The 20,650-nt window shown below is 35.0% G+C and overlaps 1 non-coding gene and 1 pseudogene across 1 annotated transcript; both read left to right on the top strand.

Annotated features, from left to right (window-relative positions):
* The first annotated feature begins 8,942 nt into the window (after positions 1-8,942).
* On the top strand, positions 8,943-10,193 carry LOC102518072 (annotated as a pseudogene).
* Positions 10,194-16,318: 6,125 nt separating this feature from the next.
* On the top strand, positions 16,319-16,423 carry LOC116668776. The gene has a single exon (XR_004326014.1). It is a non-coding gene; the product is annotated as a U6 spliceosomal RNA (small nuclear RNA).
* Positions 16,424-20,650: the final 4,227 nt, after the last annotated feature.

Here is a 20,650-nt window from a genome sequence, read left to right as displayed (position 1 = left end):
ATGTTCATCAGTGATATTGGTTTGTAATTCTCTTTTTTGGTAGTATCTTTGCCTGGTTTTGGTATCAGGGTGATGGTGGTTATGTAGAATGAGTTTGGGAGTATTCCCTCCTTTTCAATCTTCTGGAGGAGTTTGAGAAGGACTGGTATGAGTTCTTCTTTGTATGTTTGGTAGAATTCCCCAATGAAGCCGTCCAGTCCTGGACTTTTATTTCTAGGGAGGTTTTTTATTGCTAATTTGATTTTATTTCTAGTGATTGGTTTGTTGAAGTGGTCAGTTTAGTTCTTCTTTATTCAGTCTTGGTAGACTGTATGTTTCCAAAAACTTGTCCATCTCCTCTAGGTTATCCATTTTGCTTCCATATATTCATTTTGTTTTTATTATATTCATAATGTTTTTGTATGATATTCTGTATTTCTGTTAATGATTGTAATTTCTCCATTTTCCTTTCTTATTTTGCTCATTTGTCCTCTCTCTTTTCTCTCCTTTGTGAGCTTGGCCAAAGGTTTTTGGATTTTATTTACTCTTTCATAAAACTAGTTCCTGGTTTGATTCATTTTTTCTATTTTTTTTTAATCTCTATTTCATTTATTTCCTGCCTGATCATTGTTATTTCCTTCTGCTGATTTTTTTTTTTTTGCTCTTTTTTTTTTTCTAATTCTTTTAGCTGGTGGGTTAGATTGTTTATTTGAGATTGTTCTTCTTTTTTGAGGAATGCCTGTATCACTATAAACTTCCCTCTTGGCCTTGTCTTTGCTGTGTCCCATAAATTTTGTTTGGTTGTGTTTTCATTGTCATTTGTCTAAAGGAAATTTTTAATTTCACTTTGATTTCATCATTGACCTTTTTTTTTTTTTTTTTTTTAGTAGCATGCCATTTAATCCCCATGCTGTCAGTTTCTTATCCTTTGTTTTTCTGTAGTTGATTTCTAGTTTCATGGCATTGTGGTTTGAAAAGATGCTTGAGATAATTTCTATCTTCTTAAAATTGTTAAGGCTTCTTTCGTGCCTAAGTACATGATCAATCCTAGAAAATGTTCCATGTGCACTTGAAAAAAAATGTATATTCTATTTTTGAGGGGTGTAATGTTCTGAAAATATATGCCAAATCTAAATTTTCTATTGTCTCATTTAATTTCTCTGTTGCCTTACTTATTTTCTGTCTGGAAGATCTGTCCAGTGATGTTAATGCAGTGTTAAAGTCTCCCAAAATGATTGTATTCCCATAAATTTCCCCCTTTATCTCTGTTAGTAGTTACTTTATATACTTAAGTGATCCTATATTGGAAGCATATATATTAATGTGTGTAATATTCTCATCTTTTATTACTCCTTTAATCATTATAAAATGTCCTTCTTTATCTTTCTTTTATGGCATCTATTTTTACTGAAATCAGTATTGCTACACCTGCTTTTTTGGCTTTTCCATTTGCATGGAATATCCTTTTCCATACTCTCACTCTCAATCTATATGTGTCCTTCTCCCTAAAGTGGGTTTCTTGCATGAAACATATTGAAGGTTATTGCTTTATTATCCAGTCTGCCACTTTATGTCTTTTGATTGGAACATTTAGTCCATTGACATTTACAGTAATCAATGAAAGATGTGTGTTTATTGCCATTTTGAACTTGTATTTGCAGTTGATTTGGTATTTCCTCTTTGTTCCTTTCTTCTTCCTTTTGTGGTTTGATAATTTTCCTTTGTATTATCTTGGATTTTATTTAGTTTTTCTGACTCATCTGTAAGATTTTGGCTTGTCATTACCCTTTTTTGTCAGTCTATTAACCCATTACTATGACAGTTTGTATTAAACAGATAGTTCATCCTACAGAGAACAAAAAAGTTTTAAAAGAGAGAGAGAAAAAAAAAACAAAAAACACTGTATTTTCTTGCTTCCCTCTCCCACCCTTAATTATTTAGATGTCTTCTTTTACAATTTCATGTTTTTTCCATTTGTTATTCATGGTAGTTGCCACCTTACCATTTATGGTTTTCTTGTTTCTGTAGCATCCTGCTTCTTTTCTTTTTAGAGTAGACCATTCTATACTTCTTTTAGTATGAGTTTAATGTTGCTAAACACTTCTAGTTTTTGCTTGTCTGTGAAGTTCTTTAGCTCTCCTTCTATTCTAAAGTATAACCTTGCTGGATAAAGTATCCTAGGCTGCATCTTTTCTTCATTCAGGACTTTGACTATATCTTGCCACTCCCTTCTGACCTCTAGTGTTTGTGTAGAGAAATCAGCTGAAAGCCTTATGGGGTTTCCCTGTAACTGACTCTTTGTTTTTCTCTGCTGCCTTTAGGATCATTTCTTTATCATTAACCCTGGCCATCTTGGTTGTAATATGTCTTGGTATGGGTCTGTTTGGGTTCTTCCTGTTTGGAACACTTTGAGCTTCCTGTACTTGGATACCTTATTCAATCTTTAGTTTTGGGAAGTTTTCAGTCACGACTTCTTCAAATGCCTTTTCAATCCCCTTTGCTCTTTTTTCTTCTTTTGGAACCTCTGTTATGTGTACATTGGCATGCTTTATATTATTCCATAGGTCCTTTATATTGTTTTCATTTTTCTGTGGGTGGTTTCTCTTGTCCTGTCTTCTAGGTCACTTATATGTTCCTCTGCATTATCTAGCCTGCTTTGTACAGCCTTTAGATCAGCTCTCATCTCAGCAAATATGTTTTCCAATTTCACTTGGCTCCTCTTTATAGCTTCAATTTCATTTTTGACATATCCTATGTCTCTAAACACTATCTTTTTTAGTTCCTTCAGTACTTTGTTAACTCCTTTTTTGAAATCTTGATCTAATAGGCTATCAATGTCTATTTCATTGATCATTCTTTCAGGGAATTTCTCTTGTTCTTTAATTGGGAGAGTTCCTCTGCTTTTTCATCTTGCTCATATCTCTCTGGCACTGTGGCTTATGGAGTATTAGTTATCCATTTTGGTCCTTAAAGAGTTTATTCATTTTTCTATCTAAAGTGTAAGAACTGAGAAAAAAGAAAAACTGGATGTGTTCCTGTGGAGACTCCTAAAATATTTTATCCAGAAATCTTTCTTTCCTCACCCTGCTGTGGGAACTCAGCTTGCTGCTTCCAGAGCCCCTCCATTGGCTGCCCTGTTCTGTGCTTCTCCCAGGGCTGTCAGCAAGCAGATCACACCCCCTCCTGACACTGTGGTCATGTTCTGTGATCTTACACATGGGTTGGTGGGTCATGCCCCCTCCTGATGCCATGGTAATGCTGCATGGTAGTTCAGCGTGTCATTTCCCCTCTGGATACCGTGGTCAGATGTTGAGCTCATGCACGGTAGGCGGGCAGGTTGTGGCCCCTCCCAACAGCAGGGTCAGGTGCTGCACTGCTACATGGAAGGTTGGTGGGTCCCCTCCCAATGCCAGTAGCTCCCCTTCTCTGTGCAGCTGCCTGCTTTGCCTTGGGACCACACTCCTTAGGCTCAGGGAAGACAGCAGAACAGCACTCGCCTCTGCTCCCCTGCCAGATCTCAGCTCCTTTTTCGTTTGTCTTAGTGGGTTGAGTTCTCAGAGGTACCAGGGCAGAAAGATCCTATTTCCTTTGGGCTGTAAACAAGTCTGGCTTGGCTATGAGGTCACTAAGCTCCTAGGTACAGATTCAGGTTTTGCCTCTGCCCCCACTTGGGTGCTAAGCACCAGTGGATATGGTGACTGAAAGCTGGTTAGGTGGGTTTTTGGAGATGAAGTCTATGGCACCCTTCCCCCCATGGCACACCAGCTGTGTTGCTTTTTTTTTCTTTTTTTCATATTTTATGGAGGACTCAAGTGTTTCTACTCTGTAGACCCTCCCAGCCAAAGTGCACAACACCCTGCAGTTTCCTGGGGTTGTCTCTATGCAGCTTGCCCCAGTCCTCTGCCTGGTTAGGGCAGCCTGTCCTGTCCTCCACCTGCCTCTTTGCCTCTAGGACTGGGGGTTGCAGAGACCCTCTGTGCCCATTTAACATAGTTCTGTCTGTCAAGGGCTGTTCCATACAAATATGAGGCTTTGAGGTTCCCCCTCCATCCCACTGATCTCTCTAATGGAGGGGGAGAGACCCAGTGAATGAGTGATATTCCTCCTTTGCTGCTCCCTCCCCAAAGGACTGGTCAGGTATTGTTTTGCTTTTTCTTCTTTCTTTTCTCCTACCAGATTTGTTGTGTCTTTGTCTTTTGAAAAAGGGTTGTTCTGTCAGTGTTCAGCAGGTGCTCTGGTTGGCTGGGTGGGCCCGTGGATGTGAGTTTTGGTGTATTTGTGGTAAAGGGTGAGTTATGAGTGTCCTTCTACTCCACCATCTTGCCCGATCACCCTCAAGGCAGTACTTTTGAAATTGAAAACTTCTGTACATCAATATGGGACTATGGAACTTTGGAAAGAGCAAATTTAAAATTTAGCATTTCTTCAATATTTAAATATTTTAATGAATATAGATCAGTGTCACGAAGAAAAATTAATATTCTCATTATTCATTCACCTGAAAAATATTAAACAATCAAAAACATTAAATGAATAGATAAAATAGTATTTTTTAATGGTTCTTACTTTCTGGTACTTTGTGATATAATTTTCTCACTTTTAATGGATGGAGAGTGTTAGGACTCATGGATATAATTTAGTATATCTTTAAGTGTAATCTCTACTTCTCAAATTGAATATATTTTTCTCTTTCCCCTACTTCCATAGAGAAAAGAAAAAAAAAAAGTCTATATATGCTAACATTTTAAGTAGGTATAATAAAAAGACTCAAGATAAATTTTTAGAAACTATAAAAGATATATTTGCTCTGTGCCAGAATCATTTTTCTAATAAATTAAAAAAGACATATGTTCCCCAATATTTATAATGGCACTATTTGCAATGGCCAAGACATAGAAGCAGCCTGAATGTCTATTGGCAGATGACTGCATAGGGATGATGTGGCACATATATACAATGGAACACTACTTAGCCATAAAAAAGAATAAAATAATGCCATTTGCAGCAATATGGATGGACCTGAAGATTGTCATTGTAAGTGCAGTGGGCTGGAAAGAGAAAGAAAAATGCCGTATTATATCATTTCTATAAAGACTGTAATAATAATAATAATGACACAAATGAACTAATTATTATTTTGATTTCCTGAATATGTGTAAGCATATTAGACTGTTTATGATTGGATTACTGCATTCTGTTGATTCTTACTTTGTAGTTGGCTTTATTCCTTTGATAAATATGTAAGTTTAAAAAGCCAAAGATCTAATCTGTTCTTAAAAACAATAATTAGTACATATATGAAAACTAAAAAACAGTGCAGTATATATATATGTATTTACATTCAATATAATGTGGATGTGCAGTTGAATTGTAATAATTCTACATAATGAAACTGAAAAAGAAAAAAAGAATCATTTTTCTAATTATTAGAAATATTTTGCAATTAAGAAATTAGTTTTGTGATAGTACTTTTGTCTTGGGCTATTCAGATACCAGGTAAATATATTTAAGGAATTTTTGAATCATCCATCTACACTGGAATAGGTTTTATTTTATAGATTCTAAGTTCCTTATAATGCTAGGGCTATGGAAAATGATGATTTATTTGAATGGTACATAGATGCCTTAACAAATTGTTGACAGATATACCAGGTGCTCTTGGAAGTCTGTAGGGAAAGTGTTTTTGGTAAAACTGCTTAAAATCCCACAGTGTTGGAATCATCATACCAACTTCATGTTTGCTTAACACTGCCCTCGCCAGATCCAAAAGCCTCACATCCACTCTAGAACACAAACAAATCTCAAAAACTTTCTTTTCTGGGAAGTTTAATTATCTTAATTATGAATGATACCAAATAGGAATATAAAGAGGAAAATTTTAAGTGCCATCCCATATCTGTTGCCTAAATTTAGAATTTTATAACTACAATGTTGTCAAGATATAATTCTCCTTCTATGACTGTTTCTCTCCACCTGTCTCCTTTCTAATATTTTCAAACACTAACAGGGCAAGAATCAAAATTAAACTTACCTTATGGGTAAGTCAGATAGTTAATTACCACTAATGACCTAGTCATTAGCAAAATAAACCTGGATAATCAAAATGATACAAATAAGGAAAGCATTTTTTGCCTAGCTTTTGCTTGTGTTTTGAGTACCCAGTACCTGCTAATGGTAACAAAACCTCTCAATCCTGATCCAGTCCCCACCCCAACATCACCACCAAGTATGAGTTACTCTCAGCATGTGTAAAATTGCCTGTGTATCTTTCCTTCTACATCAGAAAGAAAAGCAGGAGTCTTTGTACAGGAATCTTATCTTCCACATTCAGTGCACACTGAATTAAAGAATGAATGTTAAGTAAACTGTTGATCATTTTATAGAAAAGAAAGTATCTCATAATTTCCCTTCTTGTTATTCCAAATCATAATTGATGATTTTGGTAACATTTTTGAAAATTAAATGTATAGCAAGCAATTGATAACTGAATGGAGTTATAACAATGTTTCTTTGCTGTAATTCATTTAAAAATATTATGATCCATATGCTGCTAATTTACCACAGATTTCCAGATTTTTGCTTTATTTATGCATTTTAGAGGTTCTCACATAGATTTCTTAATTAATGAAAAATTCTTTGACATCAACAAAATACTTGATAAGCATGACAGACCAGCTGTGAAAAGGATCCTTATTTCTTTACTGTATCTTGTCATGGATCCTGGCTTGTGTGTGTATGTGTGTATACACCTGTGTGTGTGTGTGTGAGTTCAAAACAAAGAAAAAACTTTTACTTCAGTAACTCCAAAGTTTTTATAGACACCAATAATTTAGAATAAAAACATTGTGTAGAAGTTCCTCCTGTGGCATTTGCTAAGTATACATATTTGACCAAGACTCTGCTCTGTTTTAGTGGAAAAATGACTCTTAAAAAGCATAATTTTTAACAAACAAATAAAATAAAACAAAACACCTCATAGATATGTAAACGAGATTAGTAGTTACCAGAAAAGTGTTGGGGGGAGTGGGAAATAGGTGAAGTATAAACTGCACTGTGATAGATGGTAACTAGACTTATTGTAGTGATCACTCTGTACTGTATACAGATGTTGAACTACATTTCTGTACACCTGAAACTTATATAGTAATAATAATAATAATAACAATAAAACAGAGTTGTTAAGAGGATTAAATGAGAAAATATATATGAAAGGCTAAATGCCTGACACAGATAGGTTTCCAAATTGAGATATGTTTAAAACAGACAGACAAACAAAAATAAAAATGATGACCTTTTGATATAAATTAGTATTTAGGGGCAAGTGTACTGGAAATTCTCATCTAAAAAGTCACATTTTATGACAGGAATTGGAACACTACAGACTACTCAATTATCTCTCCATTCTCCCACACAGCTATGTTTCAGTCTTTCTAGTCTATTATCTCCCATCATACTAAATTTGTGATCTATATCACAGAGAAAATAAGTCTTCAGGTATTTTACTTTCTTTTTAGCTTGCAAATCCATTCACAAATCTTTATTTTGACACTCATTTAATTTAGGTGACCACTGTATATCACTGGAATCAATGTAATAGTCTGTTAACTATGCCCCTAGCCTATTCTCTCCAAATTCCAGCCCCTCAAAAATCCAAGCTTTGTACTGTAATCAAAGTAGTATTTCAAAATATAAACCTGATTCTATCATTCTAATCTTAAAATATTTTCATAGTTTTTCAGTGTCCTACAGATACAGCCCAATCTTTTAGCATAGCATACAAAGTATTTCATGAATTATTCCTGACCCTTTCTTCATCTTTTACCATCTTCTCTGTGGTGAGGTAACACATTCAATTAACTAGTGTATGGTTGCTAGAATTGTTATATCTTTTTGTTTCCTCACCCCAGCATGTATCTATCCCTTTCACTCCTTTTCATACACCAAATTCTTACTTCTGCTAGTCTCCATTTCCAAAACTGGATTCAGTATCCCTCTTATTTATTCCCAAAGTATCATCTATACTTCTAGAGTGTGTACAATGGCCTATTTTCTTTTCCCTATCTTCCAACAGATGATAGAGGTTTTGAAGGGAACCAGCATTTGACTCACATTTGGAGCTCAGTAAATATTTTTCAAATTAGTATTGAGTTTGAGTTATATTTTCTTACACAGAAATTTGTCATTGTGAACTACTATGTCTTTAGTTCTTGAGAAAAATCTGCTAGTACAGAATCATATTCTGAATAATTTTATTAATAAGGTTTCTGTTTGCTTCAACACAAATAGGAAAGAAAGCATGACTTAACACTTGTATTTTTCAAAATACATTTCTTGTAGAAATATCAAATTCCTTACAATTCATATGACAATAATTTAATTTAGGACTATCTGAATCAATGATAAGCACAGGTGGATTTTAAAATGAAAAAAACAAATGTTGACCTATCAATTCCTCATGAATTCATACATAGATTGAGGAAAATGGACTGCTTGAAAAAATAACTATTGTCTGTGAGATAGTCCAGTGGATTGTTTACAAGCATACTGCAGAAAAAAAAATCGCTTATGTAAGTTCTCTATATAATTGGAGTACTGTTATAAAAACTCTAGCAGCTGCATAGCAATTTTTACTAGGTTCTTGATCTCTTTTAATATACAAGTGATTTTGTTTTGTAATATTACTTTGGTTAAGGTATCTAAAATTTGACATTTTGGTTTTTGCTAGATTTCAGATTAAATTTATACATACTTATTGTATATATGTGAGTGTATGTAAAATTATGTATATGCAGTTTATATTTATATATCATAAATACTAATTTCAAAAATTAATTTTAAATAATTTAGTGAACAGTCTAACAATCCAACAATAAAATAAGTGTACCACAAAATAAATTGACAAAGGATAAAACATACATTGTCAAGAATAAATATTAACCCTTCTGTGGCAGTTGGTGGGCAGGTCGGTCACGATAGTCGGGCACTGATTAGAGGTGAGGCTATGTGGTGGTGGCAGCCAGGATGGGCCAGCAGGGTTAGGAGTAACAGGACGTCGCTGCAGAGCTTCTTCCCCTAGATACAGAGTGGCCAGAGCGGAGGCGGCAACACTGCCATCCAGTCCTGAGGAGCCTGCGCTGCTCGGGACCCGCATGCCTTCTCACCCGCACCAACGCCAATGACCTGATTCTGCCAGCTGGCCAGGCCTGACTGAGCGCTGAGCAAGCAGGCAATACTAGACCCTTGAAGCACAAGACCCTACCCCAAGAACATGAAGCTGTTGGAGAACTCCAGCTTCGAGGCCATCAACTCGCAGCTGACGGTGGAGACCGGAGATGCGCACATCATCTGCAGGATTGAGAGCTACTCATGCAAGATGGCCGGAGATGACAAGCACATGTACAAGCACTTCTGTCAGGAGGGTGAGCCACACATGCTGGAGGCACTGTCCCACCTGAGACCTTGGGCCTCAGCCCCAGCAGGCTGAGTAAGAGCCAAGCTGGCAAGGACGAGGCCCCCCTCAGTGACAAGCGCAGCTGCAAGACCCTCTTCTACCTAACTGCCATGCTCAATTTGTCCTTCTGGCCAGACTATGACTTCAGCACAGCTCCAAGCCACGTCTTTAGCCAGGAACCCTGCCTCAGGTGGGTGGTGAACGCAGTCAACTGCAGTCTGTTCTCAGCCATATGAGAGGCGTTCAAGGCCCTGAAGCCACCGCTGTGAACGCAGTCGATGAGGAGATCTGCCTGACGGAATGTGACATCTACAGCTACAACCCAGACTTAGATTCAGACTCCTTTGGGGAAGATGGCAGCCACTGGTCCTTCAACTACGTCAACAAGTGCCTAAAAAGGATTATTTTCTTCTAGTGCTGCTCAATTATCAGTGGGTCCACCTACACTTCCTCGGAGGCAGGCAACGAACTGGACATGGAGCTAGGGAGGAGGAAGAGAAGGAAGACAGCAGTGGTGGAGGCAACGAGGGGACCAGCACCATGGAAGAGGACAGTGTCCTGGTGATCCAATGTGAAGAAGAGGAACAGAGACCCCAGCTTCACCCAGCTTCAAAGACTGCCTGGACCTTCTCACCTGAGAGGCCCCAGGGCGTCCACAGCTGCTGGCCAGATCCTGACGCTGCCACAGTACCAGTGCTGCCGAAGGCCACGCCTGCCTAGCCCTTTGGCTCTAGCCTGTGGATGTCTGCTCACTCCCATGGACTCCTGCCACCTGCACTATGGCTGGACTGGACAACACAGGGCTTGGTGAGAAGAGCCAGTGCCCTGCCCAGATGAACTGACATAGGCAGGGACAGCTGGACCACAGATTTTATTTTTATATTTTGTTCTGGGTCAGGCCTGGGCCTGCACACTCCAGCCCAAAGGGCCAGAGACCCAGCAGGAGGTTCCCAGTGGTCATCTGCCCACTTGTACCCCCCTTTTTGCCAATTGGGCAATGTGTGCTGAGTGTCACTTTGCTGCAGCTTGTTTGTTTCCAATAAGTTTCTGTGACTTAGGGAAAAAAAGAATAAATATGAAGATATTCAAAAAACTACAAAATTTTACATTTATAATTATGTCAATCAGGACATAGTTTAGCAGGAAGAAATAGATAATACAACCAATAGTGACCTAAAAATATAGGCATCGTATCCTCACTTATGCAAGAAATTCAAAAGAAGCTGAATTCTTCAATCAGTTCTCTAGTTCAAAAGTCAGACTCAATTATTTCCTTTGTGATAACATGATCTTGTCTAGCTGCAGACAATATATTCATTTCAGGAACAGAATAAACTGGTAAGAATAGAATGGTGGCATCTGATTATTTAAGTGAGAAAATGAAATCCTCTTGAGGGTCCGCAGATGTCCTGAAGTATTTCGTTGACAATAATTGTTTCTCAGGCAATAGTTAGATGGAAAGGAGATAAGGAAAGAAAGTATTTGAATTTCCATGCTTATATATAAAAAATAGGCACTGGAGAGAGGAAAGCAAATGTATAATATTATATTCATCTCTATATGATTGAATGATTGCAAATTATATGCCTTGTTTAACACTTCTAGAAAAGGGGAATTATCTGGTTTGTATAAGCAGGGATGGGGACAAGAACACCATTTAAGTATTTCTTGTCATTGTCTATTGTGTACTTTTTTCAAAGGAACACGTGTTCTGTGTCCTTTTCTGAAACCATATACATAAACCTTGGTAAGAATTGTAGGTCTCTGCTAAAGTCATGGTTGGCCTTATTAATGTAACAATGGTTTTCTTCCATCTAGCAAATTTTCTCACTTTTGTAATAAAAGATGTCTTTCACCTTTCAGCATAATTGCACTATTTTGACCCCCTTTATAGTCTGATCTAGATTTTGCCTCATAGAGCATATTAACATATCTTGGTGAATTGAAAGGTGATTGATAGAGACTATTGATCTTATGAGGCAAATGGAGAGCACATACAGAAGGTAGCACATATAGTAGACCTGCTGGGGCACTACTCACTAGGGTAACAGGATGAGGAACAGGTCACCCTGCCCCAACCCAATGGCCATTCCACTCTGGGGTTGCTCACAGCAACCAGAAGGACTGGATATCAGGATCGAGGATCTGAGGAGGTTTTAAGCTACATGAGTCTAGGGAAGCACTTATCTACTCCTTGATATGACCACGAGTTGGTATGCTGTACTGTAACTCACTGCCAGCTTTGTATTTGTGGTTAGTGGTAGTAATTGGTCTTCCTTTAGCATGACAGAGGGCCTGAAATAATAATAAGCCCATTGAAGATTCACCATATCAACAATTGTTGCTAAGGAAGCAACATGATGTGATTGAGGGCCAAGGATCCAAGTCCTGCAGTTGATCATGATCAGTTGCCCAAGTATTGATGAAGAACTCATTCCAGCAGAGTATAAAATAAGACCAGTCTTCTTCTGAAAAGTCAGGCTGCAGGGACTCAACTAATTCAGGAGAAAATAGTAAAACAATGTAAATGTAATATTTTGAAATGTCAGTTTAAAAACAACGTTTTAACTGGTTTTATTTATACATCTCAATTAGAAGTCCTGGTAAGAATTAGAGTCTCTGTGTTAGTTGCTCAAAATGTGATATTCTCTGACAAAGTTTTAAAAATGTATTGTCAAATTGCATAAAAATTGGATCGCTGGCTTCTGTAAAAGTTGGCAGTTTTTATATTGATGCTAGTATAATGGAGAAGTTAAATAACTTCTATGCTATACTGACAAAGATTCAAAGAGGAAGTAACACTATTTGATGAAACACTAATTTAGAAGTAAAGCCATTTTATTTTACTAAGAAAAATACATATGTTTAATTTTAGTATGAATTTCACTATTAATTAGAAAATAAGTTACAAAATGATCAATATCATAAATCTGCAATTACTAAATACTTTTACTTTGAAAATGTTATTAAAACAGTTGTTGTCCTGTAATTTAGTTTCTAATCATGCCTATGTCATTCTTAATTCTAATCTCCAATTATACCTTGAATTTTACCAAAAAGTAATTAAATCTATTTTTACATATACATTTGAAGCAGAACTATATTTTAGTGACAAACCCTGAAGGAACATAATTTTAGTACCTTAGCATAAATCAAAACTGCCACAGAAGCAGCACTGATTATTATTTCAGATATTTAATAACTAAAATTTTAGTTCAGGAATGAATGGACTTTAAAAAAAAACAGATAATTGCTTTTTAAAAAGCAGTATTTTATTTTTGCATCTTATTAACTCTTAATTCCTTGGAAATATCCTTCCATGAGAAGCCAGACATAATTAGGAATTGGAGAGAGGTAAAATTTATAAGGACAAATATGTTTATTCTTATAGAAAATATCCAAACATATCATAAAACAGCTATCTTTTCACCAAAATCTAGTTCAGGTGACCAGATTTCTAGACCGATGGTCACCCAGGATGGGTGAGCCAGGACCTCAAGCCATTATTCTTGGTGCTCACTGACATGAAAGAACTATAGACATGAATCCACTAGGCCACCATCCTTGCTGTTATGTATGAAGAATTGGCCCTTTCCTATTTTATGTCATGACTTTCATCTGTTCTTTGAATTCTATTTTTAACTTAGTTCTGGAAAATTTGTGTTATCAATCACATTCATCTTTCTTATGTATTCCATCAGGCTCTCTACACTATCTGTTCCACTGACCTTCAAATACTCATTACTCTTCAAGTTTATGTGAAAAATAAAAGTAAAATTCTACCTTCATACATGTGATTACAAGTTCTTGTCCAGAATCATCTCATTTTTTCCTTTCAACTTAATAACCACACTTTTTGCAAAAGTTATGCAAAAGTTCTCCCTCCATTTTTTCTTCTCTCAGGATGCACAAACTTCTTTCAGTAGCTCAAGTGTACCATGCTTCCTCATTCACAGGACTTTTGCTCTTACTAATTTTTCCCTTTGTAATGCTTCCCATTGCACATTGCCCATATCTTATCAAATTACCCAGTAAACAGACTAGGCAAAATGTAGAGCTTTTCAGGCCATAGGTCAAAAAAATATTCACTGGAGATTGTCACTGGAAAAGTGGGTTATTATCTTTTCTAGCTTTCAGAAAAGTGAACATGAATTTTACTTTTATAAACTAAAAAGTTTAAACATCAACAAAAACAGTAATAGCAATAATAAAATGCATTGTGTGAATAGAGGGCAAAAATGATTAGTATACCAAGATTTTTGAATCCTGTGACCCTGTCTGCTGAGAATGGATGTAACCCTTCCTAGCTAGCAGTTTTTCAGAAGAGCACACAAAGCGAATAAACAAAAAAGGTAATAAATAATATCCAGTAATGTGGAAGGAACCCTTTCTTTTTTACTCTTTGCTAATAATTGTTATCTCAGTTTCCAATTCAAAGACACGTTTTTCCTCAAAGTCTCAAAGTCAATGCAGAGGTAGCTAATCTCAGACACCATAACTGAAAACAGAGAGGAGAATATAAGTTTACCAGGTTTAACTGTTACCAGGAAGAGGGGAACAAAGATTACCTTGGTTCTTAGTCACCCGAAAAAAAAAAAAAAAAGAATTTCTAATGGGAGACAGAATGATATAAACAGCAGATTTCATTAGTGAAACAAAAAGATAGTACAATATAGTACACCCTTGAGAATTGGGGGCTAGCCAATTCAAGAGAGAAAAAAATTACACCACTCTTTTGTCTTTCCTGTTTTTAATACCCTCGCTTAGGGACATTTTTGTGATTGATTGATTGATTGATTCATGGCTCAGGTTCTTTGTGTGCTCAGGCTGATTGACATCTCATGTTCCTAGTGCTCAGGCTTGCCTATCTCTTTAATGTATGTTTTTACTCATGATGCATAAAGATATACCTATGGGAGGGGTTCAAAATTTAATGTTAATTAATTATAATGAGCATTGGGTCAACTTAAGCCAGGTTCTTCTCTCTACTGTGCAGCCACAGCATTCAGTTCTAGTCAGCTTTTTTGCTGACCTTAATTTAGAGAAAGTAAATGTTTTTTTGGAGCTCCTTATCCTGAGTTCAGGTGTACTGCTATTTTCTGGGTTGCTCACTCCCCCTTCCTCTCCTCTTGCCTGGTGCTCATTTCTATCTAACTGCCTAACATTATTAGAGATATAAAGCATACTAGGAATTCTCCTAAGAATAATGTCCCCTTTGGCCACAACTTTGACTCAGAATAATCACTAAAAGGAATGTACTAGAGCACCATAATGTTGTCTACAGTAAATCTGTCTGGCTGTTCCCATGCCCTCAGGAATCCATCTAACTTTCTTTCAAATTCATTCTGTTTGGAAATGAGAAAAAAATGCATGGTAATGCTACTTCCTCTGGTACAGCTAGTGCATAATGATGTTACCAAGTTTATCTTTCTATGGTAACATAACCTATGATGACTTTTGGATAATTAAATTTATTTTCAGTAGGATACTATATAGAGGCATTTAATCTTGGCCTATGTGATTTGCTGTCTTCCATATATGCTGCAGTTGGCAAAATAGATTATTTTTGACATGCTGGTAAAGGACATCCCATGTGATTTGCTATATCATATTAAGTGATGTTATTGTATGACACAAACATCAAATAACACCTTCTGTCAAAACACCCCAAGTGTTTGAAGCTAAACAAATGAACACTAGCAACATACAAGTTTTGTTTGGGGAGAATAGGTTACTGCTTCATGCAGAGAAGAATTCAAGGGCAAAGCATGGTAAAGTGAAAGTAAGTCTATTTCGAGAGATATACATTCCATAGACAGAGTGCAGTCTGTCTCACTGAGAAGGTAAAATGGCTTAGGAGATACACACTCCATAAACAGAGTGTGGGCCACCTGAGAAGCAGAGAGCTATAGAGTGAGAGTGACAGAGCAAGAGTGAGAGTGACCACAAGGTGTAGGGTTGTTAGGTTTTATAGGCTTGGTAATTTCATATGCTAATGAGCAGGATTATTCCAACTACTTTGGGGAAGAAGTGAGTATTTCCAGGAAATGCCCCACCTACCCACTGTTTGACCTTTTATGGTCAGCCTGGGAACTGTCATGGTCCCTGTGGGTGTGCCATAAGGCTCAAGGTCTACTGGAAGTTGAATCTTCCACCATCTTGGTTCTAACAAGTTTGTCCTGTCCTCAATGGCTGTGTCATTCATTCAATGGTTGTGCCCTTCCCCTTTTCCTCCCATTTCAGTTTTAAATCGATCTCTCAAAATTTTTGAGCATCAATTTGTGTTTTCTCTTCAAGTAAGTTGTTTTGTATGCATTTGATATTAAATTTGAAGAACTTAAATGCTCCATATATATTTGCTTTTATTGTGCAATTAAAAAAAAACTTTATTTTTTTTCTTTTGAGCATTGATGATTACCATAAAATCTTACCAGTTTTTTGTGGTAATTCTTAATGTTCCCATGATAGCTATTTTTAAAATATACACCAACAAATTATAAGAACAATAACAAATATAACTTCAAGTTATATAATTCTTAAGCTCACTCAACAAATAATTTTATTTGGTTATAGAAAAATTATAAACTATTTCTTGTGTCTCTTTTTACAGAGAAACAACAAAAAGCATATAGGTGGGAATTCATATTAGAACAAATAAGCATTCAAAACTAAATTCAGATTATATGTAATACAATCCTACCACCTACTGACTACATAAGAACTGAAAGCTTCTCAATGATGATAAATGAATGAATCACTTTGTAATCACTATTTAAATTTTAAATGGGATAAAGCAATATTCTATATTTTGGCCAATTTGGAAAATTATATCTTGAAAGATACATACCAAATTACTGGTGGTGACTATTATTAAGATTTGAGAAAGGAATGCTTACTTCAACAGCATATGTACTAAAAATTGGAATGATACAGAAATTAGTATGGCTCCCATGTAAGGATGGCATGAAAATTCATGAAGCATTCCATTTAAGAAATTAGGGAGGAAAGACTGCTTTTATATTGACATAATTTGGGAATAAAAAATATTTCAAAATAAATATAATATGGCCAACCATGATGTAATTTCCCTTTATGTCATTAAGTGTAGTCATTAATTAAAATGTATTGCACACTTTAATATTTATTTTTTGAGCATCTGGATTCTAAATGTAATTATAAGAATGGATTATGAGACAAAATTGTTTCAGATTTTTAGCTTTTTTCAGATTTTAAGTTTTCACTTTTTAAAGGACCATCTTTTAAATGATAACATTTCTCTAGAAATGCATATGAGTGCTAAAAGCAAGTGGAGACAGAAAAAATCTTTCCTTAAAAGTATAAGGCAAATTCTAAAAGGATTAAACAATCCAAAGACATAAAATCAAGGAAATGCCATCTCTAATAATTGGTCATTCTTTGGTCATTCTCTCTCTTTTTTTTTTTTTTTTTTTAATAATACCTCAAGATAGTCTTTGATATAAAAAACAGACAAATGTTAAAAGTTTTAATCTTTATTTTTTTTGTGGAATGTAAGAGTGGGAATTAAGTAATGTTTAAAATTAAGAATTTAAAAATTAGAGGGTTTATTAACTAGCTTATAGGACCATAATTTTATGAGAAATATAAATGTAGTCTGTATATTAAAAAACAATCTTGTCTTATATTTATTCTATACATAATCACTTTTTGTGATTTTTTTTCAGTTTCATGTAACCAGATAGATTTCATAATTAGTCTCATAAGTAAGTAGTAAATCCAATAAATGTAAATATTTCAAGACTATCCAACTACCTTCCAAAATAACAAAAAGTACAATAAATAATATTTGTAAAGGAAAAATCAGGAATATTTTTTTTTGTCCTTAATAATATTGTTAAGCTCTTATTAAAATAACTTTTGCCACTCACTGACTTTACATAGAATTCATGATCAGGGCTTAGGAGAACAAGAAGGTGATAGAATAATATACAGAGGAATATACTCCTATAAACACCATGACAGTTTTTAGCTTGTAAAACTTCTGTAGTAAGCTTAATGCTAAAGAGAAATCCATCTGCACCTTGTGGAATTAATTAGAAATTGACTTAGAGTAGCAATAAATGCTTACTTGCAATTATTTTTTAGGGGCTAAGTGTGAAATATATGTTAAAAGATTCCACTGAAAATAGCTAACTCAATTGGTTTTTAGCTTCAGATTTGAAGTTCTTAATGATAATATGTTAACAACACAGAAAACATCTAAGTTAAATAGGATCTAATGCTCACTGATTTCACTAAGTGCCCCATGACATGAATTTGCAGTGTAATTTATCATAAGATACAGATAAGAAGCAGAAGTGGGTAAACTGACAGGTTTAACTGATTATACCAAATAAAAATACAATAAATATATTCACTTCCAGAATATGCAGGAGTTAAGATATATACATTTTATTTTAAATTAAATCACAATAAAAGATTACAGTAAACAAGATTCAATGCCATTGCAGTTTGATGAGTTTAATTCTCATTCCAAATTAACTCAGGTCAAAGGTGAGGAATATTTTATCTTTGTATTTTATGTTTTACTATTATTTGGAAAAGATGGTGTTTTTTAAAGTCAGTTGAATTGAACAAAGCTAGAAATAGTATTTTTCCTATTTTTTAAAGGAAATATATGACTTCTTGGGATAAGACAACTTTCATAGGTATTTTATATGTACAATTTTTAGCACCCATAAGATAGTATTTTGTGCTAATTTGATACCAGTTAGAGCAGAAATCAAAATTGGGTGTGGAAAACAATTCCTAGTATTTTGTATAAGTTTCTCAAATTTTTTAACTTTAGTTAGTCATAAAGACAGTAATTCTCTATTGATGGTTATATAGATATGTGATACATATATCATGATGCTCAATAAATGTATTCCTCTTCATTGAAAACAGTTTATATTTCTAGTAGTCAATTACATTTTCTCTGTTCAGTATAAAAATATGCAGGTAACTCAATTATCTCAGAAAAATGGCTAACACAAAATATTATAGTCATAGTAATATTACTTATACATTTAAGGTTAAAGTAATAAAATTCAAGGCCCCTCAGTGGGAGGTAATTAATTAAACTGTTCACAGGGGTCATATGTTTCTATAAAATATGTATATAAAATTCATTGGTTTACAGTACAGGAAATTTATATATTTTGTATATATTGCATAAGCTTTAAGCCTTACAAAACTGAGACCTGCTTTTGGGTAAATAATAGACAAAAATATTGTTGAACTACTGATTTTTTTTTTTCATTTTCAGGTGAAGTTATAGATTCTTGGATTTCAAGGAAGTTGAAGGAATCATTTATATAAGCCATACTTTATGACTAAGCCTTTTTAAAAATAATTAATGTGTTCACATTGCTCATAAATTTCTATAGGGCAAAAACTGATAATACAGTTAAATTGTAGACAGTGTATTTTTTTTTTAATTTAAATAGCTGACTGGATTACCACCTACCAGTTGATTAATGAATAATAAAATTATGTGAAAAAATGATTCCAGTTATTTCTGCCATCTTTGTAACCAGACATGACAAATAAAGCAGTGCAAGTTTATAAGCAAGTATTGAATAATACCATTGGTTTCACTTGGTGACTTAATATCCTGTTTAGACAACAAAAGTACAATATAGATAATAGTTTAAAATATGTTCATTTCATGTGTACATTGTGAGTATTTTATTAAAACTTTTCATAGAACTAAAATGTTGATATATTGATTTATTCAGTGTGTTAATCCATAAATAATTTATTGAACGTGTACTTTGTTCACAATTCTATACTAAAATCTGTGAGGAAAAACAAAATTTTCAGTCTCTAAGTGGCCTGCAATTTAATTGAAAAGATAAAACATGAGTGATTCTTCAATTAATCAAAATAATTTTCTATTTTTTCAAAAAGAATCAAAAACAAAACCTCCAGGGAAATAAATTGTATACTAAAAACTCAGAAAGCATTAAAACCTGAAAAATCCTATTCTAAATGTTTTTCTTTCCACTCTGTGGACATACTATAAATATTTAAAGCTGGTGATCATTAAAAACAGCCAGATGCCATATTAGTCTATTGTAATTTTTTAGGAGAACTGAATGCTTGTATTAGAAATGGCAGATAGCTAGACATGAGCAGAGAAAGGGGGTGCAGGCCAAAAGGCAGGAATTGGGCAGAATGGAGAGACATAGGCCAAATGTAGGAAATCATGCATCATGTAAGCATCAGGAATCCCTGGGCAGAGAAAAAAAAGCAGAAATATCTGGGCTGACAAATGGTCACACCTTTTGGGTTGATAAGTGGCCTGGAGGCTACCAAAGATAGGTGGGAAAAGGCAGGGATCTCCAGTGTCCAAATGTAACCTTTTGCTCATATACCCTTATTTCAATAAAATTAGCCTAGTAGAATAGAAATACCCATCATGCACCGATGACATGGCACTTCTGATCCAGACTAAATAAGAACAAAAATCCCTCCTTCCTTTGGGAAGCTGGAGTTGGGGTGATAATCAGCAAATAAGACCCCAAACCCTTCCTTCCCCAATTAATATTCTGCCCATTCATTTTTACAATCTATGTAACCAACTTGCCAAAGAAACTCAGAGCAGCCACTCACTTGAGCCTGCTCACTCTCCCCTTGAGAGTATACTATTTATCCCTTAATAAATCCTCACTTTACTTTCTTAACCTCCCTGTCTCATCTCTGAATTCTTTCTGGGACAGGACAAGAACCTGGACACCAGTAACATCTACTGGCAACACTTTAACTAGAATGATTTTTCCCTCCTACCCAGTATTTTAGGATGTGTAAGTAGACAGAAAAGATATGAAAGGGCTTGATAAATCTAGGTATAAAAGTTAAAGATACAATTGGACCCTCACAAACAGTAGTTTAAATAAAGAAGACATTTATTTTTAATTTAACAGAAAGTCTGGGGTTAAGCCCTACTAGGTTTGGTGAATCCATTAAAGGATATCATCCTGGTACTTGACTTCACCATTCAAACTTTCATCCTCGTGTTTATATACTCATGGCTACAGAATGGTTGACTCCAGTCTCATGTTCCCATTCAATCCAGGAAGCAGAAAGAAGGGTCACATGCTTTATTATTGCAAGCATTCAACTTTTTATAATAGCTTTTTGGGTGGGATACTGGGAAGCTTTATAAATGATTTTGGGGAAAAATGAGACACATATTCC

This window comes from Camelus ferus, chromosome 14, assembly GCF_009834535.1.
Source record: "Camelus ferus isolate YT-003-E chromosome 14, BCGSAC_Cfer_1.0, whole genome shotgun sequence".
NCBI classification, from domain to species: Eukaryota; Metazoa; Chordata; class Mammalia; order Artiodactyla; family Camelidae; genus Camelus; species Camelus ferus.
This window is presented reverse-complemented; position numbering and strand designations above follow the sequence as displayed.